General features: G+C 39.1%; 1 pseudogene; it reads left to right on the forward strand.

Annotated features, from left to right (window-relative positions):
* Positions 1–1,330: 1,330 nt before the first annotated feature.
* Positions 1,331–1,446, forward strand: LOC125398377 (5S ribosomal RNA; annotated as a pseudogene).
* The last annotated feature ends 13,163 nt before the right edge of the window (positions 1,447–14,609 follow it).

Below are 14,609 nucleotides of genomic sequence, written 5' to 3' on the forward strand. Positions count from 1 at the left end.
CTATAAGGTTCAGTGTGGCTCTTTATGTTGAGGTCTTTGATCCATTTGGACTTGAGTTTTGTGAATGGTGATAGATATGGATCTATTTTCATTCTTCTACATGTTGATATTCAGTTATGCCAACACCATTTGTTAAATATGCTTTCTTTTTTTCCATTTGATATTTTTTCCTTCTTTGTCAAAAATCAGGTGTGAGGATTAATAACTGAGCCTTCAATTTGGTTCCATTGGTTTTCCTGTCTGTTCTTATGCCAATACTAGGATGAGGCCATTTTTTAAACAGGTATCTTCAGTCAGTTGGTGGTAAATTCACCACCACACTCCAATCAGATTTAGTATAAGTAAATAGTTGAGTCACAGTTACCAATGATTTTTAACCAATAATTACAGTTAAAAAATACCATCTGAAGTTTAGGTATATGCTAACTAATTTTCTCCATTGACTTAGAAATTCTTCATAAGCTAAGGCTATGTGTCTCCATAAAGATGTGAGATGGACTACATATATGTTTGTCAAGTTCATTTGTGAATAAATGGGTTTTAATTGGGTTATTTAGAATTTTAATGTCTAATTTCTTGAGGTCTTCATACATTTTGGAGATCAGTCCTTGGTCTGATGTGGGGTTAGTGAAGATCTTTTCCCATTCAGTAGGTTACCTTTTGTCTTATTGACTGTGTGCTTTGCTTTACAGAAGCATCTCAGTTTCAGGAAGTCCCATTTATTTATTGTTGCTCTCAGGATCTGTGCTACTAGGGTTATATTTTGGAAGTGGTCTCCTGTGCCAATGCATTGAACACTACATCCCACTTTCTCTTTTATCAGGTTCAGTGTGGTCAGATTTATATTGAGGTCTTTAATCCATTTGGACTTGAGTTTTGTTAATGGCAATAGATATGGATCTATTTTCATTCCTCTACATGTTGACATCCAGTTATTCCAGCATTATTTGATGAAGATACTTCATTTTTTCCATTGTATAATTTTAGCTTCTTTGTCAAAAATCAGGTGTTCATAGGTGTGTGGATTAATATCCATGTCTTCCATTGGTCATCCTCTCTATATTTATGCCAATACCAAGCTGTTTTCATTACTGTAGCTCTGTGATAGAGATTGATGTCAGGGATGGTGATGCCTCCGGAAGTTCCTTTATTGTACAGGATTGTTTTGTTTATTCTGAAAAATGCCAATTTTTTTCTATCCCCAAGAGATATTCAACGCTATACTTCTAAATTAATCTATGTTTTAACCTCAGGATTCTAGATGCATTTACTTTATTGTGATGTTTTCCTGGGGAAAATGACAGTATTTATTTAAAAATATACAGTCAGTGTCTACGGCCATACCACCCTGAATGCTCCCAATCTCGTCTAATCTTGGTATCTAAGCAGGGTTGGTTCTGGTTAGTACTTGGATGGGAGACCTGAGAATACTGGGTGCTGTAGGCTTAAAAAAATTAATTTTATATATTTAAAACCAGAGGAAGACAGTGATAGAAAATGAGGATGAGTAAAAAAACATAAAGAATAACATAAGAAGAAAGGAAGGGGACCTGGAGAAAGAGAACAGTGTAGAAATGGCAAGTACATAAAGCCACAAATTTAAAAAGACCCTGGGGGCTGGAGAGATGTTCAGCAGTTAAGAGCATTTCCTGCTCTTCCCAGAGGATGGGAGTGGGTGCACAGCCCCAGCTCAGGTGCTCAAAACAACCTGAAACTCCACCTCCGAGAGATCTTATACCCTTTTCAGGCCTCAACAGACATCTACATGGCCATACACACACATATGCATGCACACACACTAAAATTAAAAAAAAAACAAATCTTATATTAAAGACTTAAATTTATCATTCAGAATCTTGTGCATAAGCATTGATGTCTCTGAATGACTTAAAACTTGAGATAAATCTTGATTATTTTATTGATATTATTGATTCTCTATACCAAAGATATATATATAGTCATTAATTAAAATTTCTAATTTAAGTTTCTAAATGGAAAAATTGTCAAGAACAAAGTCAATCAGGAATATGTCTTTATAGCCTATCCCATGTTCTTTCCAAGTTAGAGTTCTTATTTCTCCAATCAAATTTAATCACCTCTATTGTTGAAGGATCACAGTTCTTTTTGAGGAACTGAATGTCTGAACAGCCCTTCCAGTTCTTCTTAGTTACCTTAGAATGTGTTTTAATCTCTGCATCTGGTTCCATCAGAGATTAAACACATTCTACAGCAGCGCAGAGAGAGGAGGAGTGGGAAGGAGAACCGTGGTTGGAGTGTAAGATGAAATTAAAACTAAATAAATAAATGATAAAATGATTGTGTTAATGTAGGGCCAAATACTATGATCACTCCTAGATCTACAATTTTTCACTCATAAATACTGAGTCAAAAAAATCTAATGAGAATCATGTCCTACATGTTTTTACTTGGTTAACAGGACTTATCTTCTACAGCCTCTGAAGAATGACTACAACCTGGAAGATAATGAACTATGGGACTTCCAGAGTCTGTGAATCCACATTGTTTGAGAATGTGTAGAAAACCTTTACAGATGAAATGATTCATGTTCTATCACTCTCAGTTGCTTAAACTTAAATCCACTTTGTTTGTCCCTGCATTGTCAGTTTGTGGTGTGCAGCCTGGGAGATAATATTCAGGTGCTATTACTCTCAGTAAACAAATGAAAAATGGCATGGAGTTTAAATCATGATCTTGTGAGTTCCCCGAAAAGGAAAAAATGGGTTTATATATAGAAGTATAAAGTTAAATTTAAAGGAATTACTGTCTATAATTTCAGTTTGAGCTTCACTAATGAGAATTCTTGGACTTGTATGTGATAGAGATGTTTGAAAAAGCCTTGATAAACTATTCAAAATGTTTATACCAAATAGATCCTCAAAAATATTAGATTTTCATTAGTTACTATTCAGTTACCAATAAGAAAGAAATAAAAGGAGAAAAAAAAAGAAAAGAAAACGCTTTACTGAGTCAGGTAAGCCAGACCCAAAAAGAGGAATATGGTATGTATTCACTCATAAATGGATTCTAGCCATAATTAAAGGTCTTTGAACCTATTATTCGTGATCCTAGAGAAGCTGGATAGGAGGGTGAACCTGAAGAAAATTCAGGTAGTTTTCCTCCTGGAGATTGGAAATAGACAAGAGTCCCAGGTAACCTCGGGTGCATGGGGGGGTAGGAGGGTTGTTGGAAGGGGAGAGGGTTAGAGAGAAGGGAGCAGAGGAGGAATGGGGAATGCTCGGGGGACTGGGATTGGGGGAGGGAGGAAGGATAGATATGGGATCAGGGAAGAATATATCTCAACTAAGGGAGTCAGTTTAGGGTTTCCTAGAGAGTTGATTATAAATGGGATCCCAGGTCCAAGGAGAGATCCCCAGATTGTTCTCTGGACAGAGGAGAGGGTGCCTGAACTGGCCTTGCCCCATAACCATACTGATGAATATTTTGCTTATCACCATAGATCCTTCATCTGGCGATGGATGGAGATGGAGACGGAGACCCACATTGGAACACTGGACTTAACTCCCTAGGTCCAAACGAGAAGCAGAAGGAAAGAGAACGTGAGCAAGGAAGGCAAGATCAGAGGGAACCTTCATCCGATGATGGATGGCGATACAGACGGAGACCCACATTGGAGCACAGGACGGAGTCCCCCAAGGTCCAAATGAGGAGCAGAAGGAGGAAGAACATGAAAAAGGAAATCAGGACCGCGAGGGGTGCGATCACCCACTGATACAAGGGGACTGATCTAATGAGAGTTCACCAAGGCCAGTTGACTGGGACTGAGCGAGCACATGATCCAGCCAGATTCTCTGAATGAGGCCGGATTCTCTGAATGTGGCTGGCCCAGAGTCCTTCTGAAAAGCCATTGACAATGACACTGGGACCTGTATCCTCTGCATATACTGGATTTCTGGGATCCAGTCTGTTTGGATGCTCACCTTTCTGGACCTGGAGGGAGGGGGGAGGAGCTTGAACTACCCACAGGGCGGGAGACCCTGACTGCTCTTGGGGATGGAGAGGGAGGAGGGGAGGGAGTGGGGAGAGTGGGAGGGGGTTGGGAGGAGGGGTGGAAATGGAGACTTTTGTATTTTAATAAACTTTGAGAAAAAAAAGCTGAGAATGGAAATTAAAAATATAGATGCATGTCTCGTTGGGATTAGAAAGGATAAGACACCTCTTTAGTGTGAAAAGATAAAAAGTTTGACACATGTTTATGTCATATTCCAAAGTTACATAGGTTAATAAGTTAGTAATTTTTTTTCAGTTTTTCAAGACAGGGTTTCTCTGGAGCTTTGGAGTCTGTCCTAGAACTAGTTCTTGTACATTGGGCTGACCTTGAACTCACGGAGTTCTGCCTGCTTCTGCCTCCTGAGTGCTGGAATTAGAGGCACATGCCTCCACTGGCCGGCTTAGGTTAGCATTTTTTAAAACGTGTTTTTAATTGAAATAGAATTATATCACTTTCTTCATTCCTTTCTCTCCTTCAGCTCTCCCCAAGTTCCCTGCCTTTAACTTCCATGTCTCTCCTACTCTCAAAATAGCCTGTATTTCTTTGTTATTATTCCACAGATATGCACAAAGGCACACACACACACACACACATGCACATGCATGCACGTGCGCTCACACACTCACAAATAAAAACAAATCATAAGCAAGAGACTTTATCCTCTAAAATTTTCAGCATAAACATTGAGCTCTCTGATTGACTTAAAATGGGATAAATCTTGATTATTTTATTGATATCATTGATTTCTCTGAGCAATTCAACATATTTTTATTGAGCCCTTACTATGTACCTAATATTTTCTTTTAGTACTTACATGCATCCTATGTGTGAGTGAATTCATAATATTTCACAGAAATACAATATACAGAACAATGCACAATGGAGTACAGTCAGGTGTTGTTGGTATAATATAGACAGTTAAAAGCTGCGCAAAGTCTGAACGGGTAGAATAATTGAGAAATGATCTATGGAAGACTGCCTTTCCTACATCATCTATGATTATTAACCATCATGAAAGCTTTCATTCATTAGAAAATTTAGACAGCCAATGTTCACATGGGAAGTGAAAGTGGACCAAGTGAGCAAAGGCCTGAAGAAAGCACATGTCCTGTAGAGAGCTGCATGGAGCCGTACCTAAAAGATGGCGCCGGCTTCCACCTTCCGTGATCCCGAAAGCAAATGCTCTCAGTGGTAAACAACACCTTATTTGGCTAAGGCCAGGATCACACAATGATCATAAGCTGTTTGCGTATAAGTGGACCTATGGACAGTGTCCACGTGGTGATCCAGGATTGGCTGCCCAGGGCTACTTAAGGGCTGGGAGGAGCTTTCCCAGGGAGAGAAACTATTGTAACAAGGTCCTGAGTAAACTGCTTGCAAGAAGAGCTCCTGTGTTGCATCTTCCTTGCTGGTCGAGGTGGTCACGACAATGTCCTGGTAAGTTTTTGTCAACTTGACACAAACTAAAGTCATTTGAGAAGCAGAAAGCCAAATTGAGAAAATGTCCCCACTAGACTGGTTTTGGGGAGCACCTGTTTGATTATTGATTAATGTAAGAGGGTATAGCTTATTGTGGGTGATGCTACCCCTGACCCAGTGGTCCTACGTTGTATAAGATAGACCAAGCAAGCTATGATGAACAAGCCAGTAAGCAGTGCTCCTCCATGGCTTCTGCTTCAGTTCCTGCCTCCAGGTTACTGCCCTGAGTTTCTATGCCCTAACTTGAAATGTGACTTAAGAGTTGTCAGAAGAAATAAACCCTTTTCTCCCCAAGTTGCTTTTGATTATTGTGTTTAATCACAAGAATAGAAACCCAACTAAAAAGCAAACCAGTAAGAAATACAAAACTAGATTGATATACAAATAGCAGAATTATGTTGTGCTCCTCAGTATGTTCCATCTTTAATAATATAGAAGACTTAGATCTGAGTTTGATTTTGTGCCACAAGAAAGCTGAGTTTTCTAATGGAAGACTGTCAAGTGTGTAATCTGTGACTCTAGTATGTGTATATGAGAAGCACAAAATGGAATTTTACCATAGTCTCTGTGTGATCTGTAGAGGCCCATTCAGGATTGCACTATTCAAAAGGATAGAAATGTTACTCAAAAGAGTGGAGATGGAAAATGAACCTTCATAGACAAAGCTGGCGACTATCTGAGAACACTTGGTGAGTTAGTTTATGTTGCTGTTGTTATTTTCCTTTCAAGAGCAAGGCCATCATCTTTACAGTGATGTGTTTATTCAATGAATTATCCTTCAATGAATCAATGAATGCTCCTTCAGCCTCTTGTCTGAGGAGTTTTCTATAAAGCCACCCACAGAGCAAAGTGCTCATGGGATACTCTGATGGCACTTGTCTTTGATGACCTTTGGTGTGGAGCAGACCCACCAGAATAAACATAATCAAAATATTTGGTCTTCCTCAACTTACAAGAAGCTGCTGTTTTCATGTTATTTTCCTTCTGAGAAATGGTGAACTATAGTTGCTAATGTTATAATAATGTTAGTATTTATTTTCTGCTTCAAAATATTATCAAAATGTTAAAAGTATTTATACATTGATCAAATATTTGACTGCCTTACTTTAGCAGCAAGTATGTATACATAATTATATATCATATTAGTGTGCTACATATTGAAATATCATAAGGATAAAGACATAAAAGAGATAGAAAAAGATAAATGGGTGAAATTTTAGTAGAAACTATAATTTTAAAATAGATGGCCAGAGAAAGACCTAAGGAAAGGTAATATTTTGGAATAACTGAGAGATGAGAAAAGAAGCAATTACAGGGATAGATAGGCAGCAAGATGGGCAGCGAGGAAAGGCAAGTCCGCTGGAGAGTATGGGAAGCCATGTTCAAAAAGTGGGCATCACAGAGAGCCTCCAGAGAGACAAAGATACAGTGAAAAGGAAGGGCACACAGTGTTGCATGTCCTTGTGATGACCTTGTCTTTACTTTTAATAAAGTAGAATTTGCTACATCCACGGCTGTCTCGCCTGTGTGACAAAATGTCTCTCAGGTAGTGGGCGACTCGAAATGAGGGGCTTGTGCTTCCTGGAGCTTGTTCCCCCCCCCTCGGCTCCCTGGCAGCCTGCTCGAGTTGTGGTACCTGATCAGCCTCAACGACCTCGTTCACTTTGTTCCTGGCAATGGTTTCTTGCGTTGGCTCTGCTATTTTCTTCTTCTGTTCTATTTTTCGCTTGACAAAAACCTAATCTGTTCAAGGAACCAGGAAATATTCCCAAAGGCTCCTTGAATGCAGAGCAACTGATGCGTCAGTCCCCTCCCTTGATTCAGGCCATTAATGTTATTGATTAAGACTCCGGCTCGCTCTCTCGTTTAGGGTATGGATACCCTAAAACAGAAAGAACTCATGATGGTAGAAGATGGGTAAATTATGAAGGAGAACGCATGGAGTGGCATGAGATAACATTTATGGAGAGGCTAGCCAGAGTGAGAAACCCCTGGTGCATTTTAGATAGGAAAGAAAGGCAGGCTATTCTTGACAACAGGAAGCCAGTCATTCAATATTGGAGCAAACCCTGGGGGCAGAATCCTGAAGAATGGTATTTGGGTTACCTTGAGGGCAGATATGATTTAGAGCCATGAGAAAGCGCAGTTGGTTAGTGGTGTGAGATGAATTTCAAAGAAAAGCTCTGCCCACCTGGCCCTGACCACAAGACTTGCTGAGAATAATCAACTGCCTTTAATCGTTTTATTTCTATGTAAGCTTTTGTGTCTGTCAACTTCCTTCTGTAATCTCATAAAAGTGATGGTTGAATTTTAGTAAAATTGCAGCAGATTCCAACCACTCTCTTGTGTTGTGTCTGTCTGTCATTCGTCAAACTTGTGCCTTCCTGTTACCAAGACCCTGTTTCTCCCATGGTCTGAGTGGCTCCCCTGAGCCAGTCCGTGGCAAGAATTCAAGTAATTATGCTGGATAGTGGTGACACATACCTTTAATCCCAGTGCTCATGAGGAGGAGGTATGTAGATATCTGAGTTTTGAGGCCAGCTTGGTCTACAAAACAAATTCCAGGACAGCCCGAGCTGTATCAGAGAAACTCTGTATCAAAAAATAGTTCAAGTAATTGTGATCAGAGAGGTACATTGGCAGTTTATGACTGAATTATTCCAGAGACATGGGGCAGCATCAAGGAGGAAGCAGAGGACACAAACTTTGCAATAACCAAGAGCCAATGGTGGCATGATTGGCAGCTAGGAATGCTGGGAATGGTGAGAAATAGTGGTGACTTGATAGTTGGTAACTGAGAATAGTGTGAGACATACTTGGATTCTTGGCATTCCCATCAAATTTTTATTTTATATGTAGGATAAAATCCCATAAAATCCTTTTAAATGTTTTAAAGAAAGAAAAATCTGAAGGGGCTTATCAGTATTAATCAACAATACACTAAAGAAATATTTGAGAAAATCAATTTCAGAGGTTGGTTAATAGTAGTAGAAAACAGTCATTGTTGTCAACTGTTGAATTCATTACTTTCCCATACCAGGCAAAGTACTCATTTAGAGTCCCAACACAAATTCATGGTCTTTGCTGCTATTGTCCCATTTCATAGAGAAGAAAACCAACAAAGACCATCTAGAAAGATTGAGCTGTTGAAGAACCACAGCTTGGATTGCACTATGATCTGACTTTTGTTAGAAACCAAGTTCTAAACCAACAATTCAAATAAAAGCTGTCTTGCATTTAAATTGGTTCTGTAAAGGCTATTTATAGTATCAAGTGCACTGCAGGCCACGGTTTTTCATGTCACATGGCCTCACACCACAGGTAAGCTCAAAGCTCAGATTCCAATCAGAGTGATTTTTCTTCTGTATCCTTGTCATCGTCTCATTTTATCCCAGAACCCACCATCTGTCGGTGGGGTTTCCTATGTCTCAGCAGCAGCTCTCAAATAACCATTCAGAGACTTATTAATTATAAATGTTTGGCTGGTAGCTCAGAATGATTACTAACTCACTCTTAAATTTTAAATTAACCCATATTTCTTATCTACTTTCTGCCATGTGGCTACCTTCTTTCAACACTTCATCTTGCTTATCCCTTAATATTTCACAACTCCTGAGGCTCTGCCCTTCTTCCTCTCAGCATCCTCCACCTGGCAGTCCTACCTATACCTCCTACCTAGCTATTGGCCAGTCAACTCTTTTATTAAACCAACCAGAAAACACATTGGCCAAGATACATCTTCAGTATGTACAAAAAGATTATTCCATAACGTTTCCCCCTTGTGTCTAATTAATAAAGGTTTTAGCGTTAACATGGTAAAACTATACATAACACAGACATTGAAAGAATGGTACTCAACTTCATATGGGAAAGCAAAAAACCCAGGATATCCAAAACAATTCTGTCCAAAAAGACAACTTCTGGAGGCATCACAATCCCTGATTTCAAACTCTACTACAGAGCTACAGTACTGAAAACAGCCTTACATTGGCATAAGACCAGACAGGATGACCAATAGAACCAAATAGAAGACCCAGATATTAATCCACACACCTTAAAACATCTGATTTTTGTCAAAGAAGAACAAATATCAAATGGAAAAAAGCATATTTAACAAATGGTGCTGGTATAACAGGATATCAACATGTAGAAGAATGAAAAAACACCCATATCTATCACCATGCACAAAACTCAAGTCCAAATGGATCAAAGACTTCAACATAAAGCCAGCCACAGTGAACCTTACAGAAGAGAAAGTGGGAAGTACACTTGAACACATTGGCATAGGAGATCACTTTCTATATATAACTCCAGCATCACAGACACTGAGAAAAACAATCAATAAATGGGACCTCCTGAAACTGAAAAACTTCTGTAAAGCAAAGGACATGGTCAACAAGACAAAATGACAGCCTATAGAATGGGAAAAAAATCTTCACTAACCCCACATCAGACAGAGGACTGATCTCCAAAATATACAAAGAACTCAATAAATTGGTCATCAAAAACACATAAACAAAAACAGGGTGGGGTACAGACCTAAAAAGAGAACTCTCAACAGAGGAATCTGAAAAGGCTGAAAGACACTTAAGGAAATTTTCAACATCTTTGGTCATCAGAGAAATGCAAATAAAACAACTCTGAGATTCCACTTTCACTTGTAAGAATGGCCAAGATCAAAAACACTGATGACAACTTATGCTGGAGAGGTTGTGGGGAAAAGGGAGCACTCATGCATTGATGGTGGGAATGAAAGCTGGTACAACCTCTTTGGGTGTCAGTGTGGCAATATCTCAGAAAGTTAGGAAACAACCTTCCTCAAGATCCAGCAATACCACTTTTGGGTATACATCTAAAGAATGTTCAATCATGCCAGAAGGACATGTGCTCAATTATGTTCATAGCAGCATTGTTTGTCACAACCAGAACCTGGAAACAACCTAAATGCACCATGACTGAAGAATAGATAAGGAAAATGTGCTACATTTACACAATGAAGTACTACACAGCAGAAAAAAATAACGGCATCTTGAATTTTGCAGGCAAATAGATGGAGCTAGAAAACATTATTTTGGGTGAGGTAACCCAGACCCAGAAAGACAATTATCACATGTACTCACTCATAGGTGGTTTATAAACACAAAGCAAAGAAAACCAGCCCACAAACCACAATCTTAGAGAATTTAGACAACAATGAGAACACTAAGAGAGACTTACATAGATCTAATCTACATGGGAAGTAGAAAAAGACAAGATCTCCTGAGTAAATTGGGATCATGGGGACCTTGGGAGAGGGTTGAAAAGGCGGGGAGAGGCACGGAGAGGAGCAGAGAAAAATGAAGAGCTCAATAAAAATCAATAAAAAATGAAAAAACTATACATAACAAAAACAAGTAAAAATTACAGTTACAATATCCAGTTCATTGGTGTTTGGCAAAATTAGAGAAAATACTTTAGTATCTATTTTATCTTTGTGAATATAAAGTTTTATATCTAATTTACTCTTTTTTATAACTAAGGAAAACTGTAAGATTATTTAGCTTTAACATCTACAAAGACCCCAGAGGGGTATAATGTTACCTAAGGACAGGGACATCTGCCTGTCTGGACAATCAACCAAAGTTCCTCTGTAGCATTGAGACAGTCATCTTAAGCCTACAAGCCTAGACTATCTGACAGACTTTTCTTTGAAGCAATAACTTTTGAATAGCTGTCCTACCTTGTCTTGGCAACGTTTGACGGTCACTCTTTTTTGTGTCCTTCTTGTCCAGTTTGGACAGCAACCACCAATTGAAGTTCACTCATCAGCACTAAACAACAAAATTATTTTTCTTAATAATTAATTAAAATAGTTGATTCACCTTGGGTCTACATCCTTATTAATACAAAGCAAAATGCATGATTTATGATTTCAAGAATCATTTTTATAATTTTAATTAAAGCATAATTACATCAATTTCCACTTTCTCTTTCCTTCATCCAACTCCTTCTGTACTTCCCTGATAGCTCCTTTTTCACTGACTATTGTTACATACACACATATTGTGTGTGTATGTATATTTATATATATATATGTATATATGTGTATGTTTATTTATATGTGTGTCTGTGTGCATGTATGTATTTGAGTCTGTTTTTGTTTTTTATGTGTATGTGGTTTCAAAACTGATCACTTTGTGTTAGGTAACCAGATACGGGTCTCATTCCTGGGAAAGGCTAATTTTTCCTCAGCAGTAACTTGTGTTCTCTATCTATAGGATTTCCCCCTTCCACATCATCATATCTATTAATATTATCATTTCCATGGTCATACTTACATACCCATTTCTAGGGGAGATGGTCTTATAGCAGAGTTGTTGCTATTCTGCCTTTTACAGTTATTCCACTTTCCTTTCAGGGATATTCCCCAAGCAGATTCAGTAACTGTGATGCAGATGTATCCACTAGGCTGGGGTCTCACAACCTGATAATCTAAGCATTGTATCCAGTTGTGGTTTTCTGAATTAGTTTTTGTTTGCCATAAAGAGAAGCTTCTTTGACTAGATGAGGTAACCACACATTTGTGTGGGTATAGATATTCTATAAATCTTATAATTACGTAAAGGGTCTTTTAAAATAATAAAGTTTGGCCTGTGTTGGATGATTTAGTGATACCAGGCACCAGTTTGGTCTCAATCAGCTTCAGAGGATTTTTTCTCCTTCTTCAGTATTCCCAAAGCCATTCCTGGTTTCTAAGATCAAAACAATTTATTATTTCACCCTGTGTTAGGACTTTGGAAACCAAAGCGATGTACTAGACTTCCTTTAAATGCATTAGTAACCACTGTCAAGATTTATTCAGCATCTCTTTGTTATGATGACTTCTCCTGATTCACATAATGTACTGGGTGATTTTCATCAGTGATTGTGAAATATCTGCCCTATTACTTAAGTTATTTAATAATGATTCAAAAGATGGCTAGACATGGTGTTTGAGAATGCACAAGTGGTTCTGTAAACCTTAAAACTTCTGTATATAGATAGAGGTATGTACACATGTATATAAGATATAGATACATATTTGCCTCTGTGATGAAAAAACGCATATTTTATTGGCACTAAATAATTCAACCACTATGTTCTTTGGTTATAAATATATCCAGTTAAAAATATAAAAGATGAATTTGGTATGTACTCACTCATTTGTGGACTCTAGCCATAAACCAAAGTCATTAAGCCTATAGTTCACAAGCCCAGAGAACTCAAATAACAAGGTGAACCCAAAGAAAACCATATATAGATCCTCCTGGAAATTGGAAGCAAACAAGATAGCAGGGCAAAAGCTGTGCGCAAGGGGGTGGGGGCAGGGGTGGAGGTGAGTTTGGGGGAAGGGGAGAAGGGGAGAGGGAAGGGAGAAGGACTGGCAAGAGCTTGGGGGAGTGGGAGGGTGGAGATGGAGGAAGGGCAGATATAGGAGCAGGGAAGAAGATACCTACATTAAGGGATCCATTTTAGGGTTGGCAAGAGACTTGGCTCTAGAGGGGATCCCAGGTGTCTAAGGGATGTCCCCAGCTAGGTCCTTGGACAGCAGAGGAGAGGGTGCCTGAACTGTCCTTGCCCCACTATCACGCTGATGATTATCTTGAATATCACCATAGAATCTTCATCCGGCGACCGATGGAGATAGAGACAGAGATCCTCAGCAGAGCAATGGACTGAGCTCCCAAGGTCCAGTTGAAAGGCAGAAGGAGGGAGAAGATGAGCAAGGAAGTCAGGAGCGCGAGGGGTTGGTCCAACCAACCGAGGTGAGCTCCCTGTTCTAATGGGAGCTCACCAAATCCAGCTGTACTGGGATTGACGGACCATGTGATCAAACCTGACTCTGATTGTGGCTGACAATGGGGGCTGACTGAGAAGCCATTGATAAAGGCACTGGGACTTGATTTTACGGCATGTTCTGGCTTTTTGGGACCCTAGTCTATATGGATGCACAGCTCCCTAGACCTGGATGTAGGGGGAAGGGCCTTGGACTTCCCACTGGGCAGGGTTCTCTGCTCTCTCTTAAGCAGGGCCAGAGAGGGAGCAGGAGGTGTGAGGGAGTCGGAGGGGATTGGGAGGAGGGAAGAAAGTGTAAATAATTGAGTGGAAAAATAAAAATCAAAAATAAAATAAAATAAAATAATAAAAACTATATAAAAATAATTATTTTAATTAAAATTTGTTTACTTTATTGCACGAGTGTATTGGCTGCATGTATATCTGTGCACCACATGTGTGTCTGGTACAGGGATGCCAGAAGAGAGTATGGGGTGCTCTGAAACTAAATTTATAGCTGCTGTGAGTCCTCATGTAGGTTCTATGAAGATCAGCCAATGCTCTTAGCCCCTAAGCCATGTCTCCATCCCTTACAAACACAATGATTTTAAAACAATGCCAATAAATGTTTCTATTTAGCAAGTGCATATTATGTACTTAGTTTCAAATCAAATACTTTATATTTGTCATATCTGTTAAAGTTCCACAGCATTCCGACTCAAATCCTATGGTTCAGACTGGATACAGAGCTAATGTGTCACTAATCCAGTTTCCTATGAAAGCAAAGCCACCTGAATCAACAGAGAAGTCCAAGCAACCCATGTCCAAGGACAGGGAAAGCAGAGAGCATCCTCTGCCTCTCTAAGGTACACTTGAACTACAAAGCCTTGCTTTTCGCTTATACCTCAGGAAAACAAGCTACCTCCTGATGTCAGGGTAGAGAGTAAAGGAAAATGCAAAACAAACAAACAAACATAACCAGCAAGAAGAGACTGACTCAGTGTCTCTTTTCTTACTCCAAATCCCCACTGCCCTAAGCGCCATTGCCTTCTATTCCCTCAAGGTCTAAGGTTAACTAGCCAGAGAAGCTAAAAGCATTTTTAGCTGCTATCTAGATGTCATTTAACAAATGAAGAAAATCAGGCACAATGTGCTTAAAGCTATAAATACAACAAAGGAGTGGCAAGCATTTTATAAAAACCATCCTAAGTTCCTGTGGTTTCTATGGTACCTGCCTAAGTAGTGTGTCCTACTCTCCAGAAACTTTCCCATTCTAAACTTAACCTTGACGTTATCAATACGCATG

Source organism: Myodes glareolus, chromosome 5, assembly GCF_982192425.1.
Source record: "Myodes glareolus chromosome 5, mMyoGla1.1, whole genome shotgun sequence".
NCBI classification, from domain to species: domain Eukaryota; kingdom Metazoa; phylum Chordata; class Mammalia; order Rodentia; family Cricetidae; genus Myodes; species Myodes glareolus.